The sequence below is a fragment of the Limulus polyphemus genome, unplaced genomic scaffold, assembly GCF_000517525.1.
Source record: "Limulus polyphemus unplaced genomic scaffold, Limulus_polyphemus-2.1.2 Scaffold2560, whole genome shotgun sequence".
Classification (NCBI taxonomy): Eukaryota; Metazoa; Arthropoda; class Merostomata; order Xiphosura; family Limulidae; genus Limulus; species Limulus polyphemus.
Genome location: NW_013668170.1, coordinates 52,083 through 53,410, shown reverse-complemented (window position 1 = coordinate 53,410; position 1,328 = coordinate 52,083). Strand labels below are relative to the sequence as shown.

Here is a 1,328-nt window from a genome sequence, read left to right as displayed (position 1 = left end):
GTTTAGCAAGCGATATCGGGGCTTTGAGGCGATATCGCTTACAGCACATGGGTGTAGCAGTACAAGTAAATAGGTGACCGGCTAACAAAACTGAGCTGTAATCAATTACTTGAGAGTTTTGATTATGGTTTTGGTTCAACCCGGGGATTCCCCTGAAGCATCCAATAGGAGCACAGGACTACTTGTGGGTGATGCTGTGTCCTATTTAGAGGCTAGAAATAATACAGAGAAATTTGCTTTATAAACCCATGTCAGAGACTGAAAAATCAGTTCTCCGAGCTCTCCAGAAAATCCCTCTTAAGTGCTGCAGGTTGACTTGGCAACATGAAGGTGTCCAATGTTATTCGATTTCCAACACCATTGTAAGTATACTTCACTATTCTCTCTCAGTCAGTTAATACTAGTGTTTTGTGAAATGTTATGTTAAAGGATATGTTGAAATATATCTAAGTGCTTTAATGGAAGTGTATACTGAAATACTATGCTGAAGTATATCTAAGTGCTTTAATGGAAGTGTATACTGAGATATTATGCTGAAGTATATCTAAATGTTTTTAGTGAAAGTGTATGCTGAAGATAGTACAGTATTTAATCAAGTTAAAAGCTATTTTATGTTGTTCGTTATAAATAAGGTTTTGTCTGTTATTAATAGTTAGTAAAATGAATTATTGTTTAATAAAAGTTATTATAAGTGTTCACCATTGGCCTGAGACTCTATTTCTTTAGTCTAACTGTAAACTTCTTCTAATTAGCGACTTGTGGCTCCAATCGTTACGACAAATCCTCCAATAAATAAATTTGGTGTAACGAGTAGTTTTAAATGAAACTCGAACAATTAAGCCCACCAGGGTGCTACTCATTACAACTCTATAGCTAAACAGTAATATATAAATAGTAATTTATCTCCAATCTCCAACTAAACATATTTACACAGTCTGCATCAAAAAATAATTTCTCATCGGTCATTCATGGATGTTTGGAAAGACTGTAAAGAAATTTTCTTTACTGGTCTCATAATTTCAGTGACAAAACTGGTATAATATTCATAGTGATGGCTAGTTTTTTTTTACCTTAGTTCAGTTTCTATTACTGAATGTAAGCTTTTACAAATACATAAACCATTTACATATATTAAGGTTTTATATAAATGGTATTAACTATATGGATATTACAAGCAAGTATTATGTGTATTTTATAGTACTAAATTCCATTTATTTTACATTTAGTTTCATTAATATTACTGGTCAGAAAAAGAATCTTACAGTGTAAAATCGATAGAGGACAAAACTAAAAATCTTACTATATAAATGGGATATAGGACACAGCTG

At 32.3% G+C, this 1,328-nt stretch overlaps 1 protein-coding gene across 5 annotated transcripts in view; it reads right to left on the bottom strand.

Annotated features, from left to right (window-relative positions):
* The window catches only part of LOC106467299 (zinc finger protein 239-like), a 49,432-nt gene that overhangs the window by 19,080 nt on the left and 29,024 nt on the right, over nt 1-1,328 (bottom strand). The gene's annotated exons all lie outside the window — the stretch shown is intronic.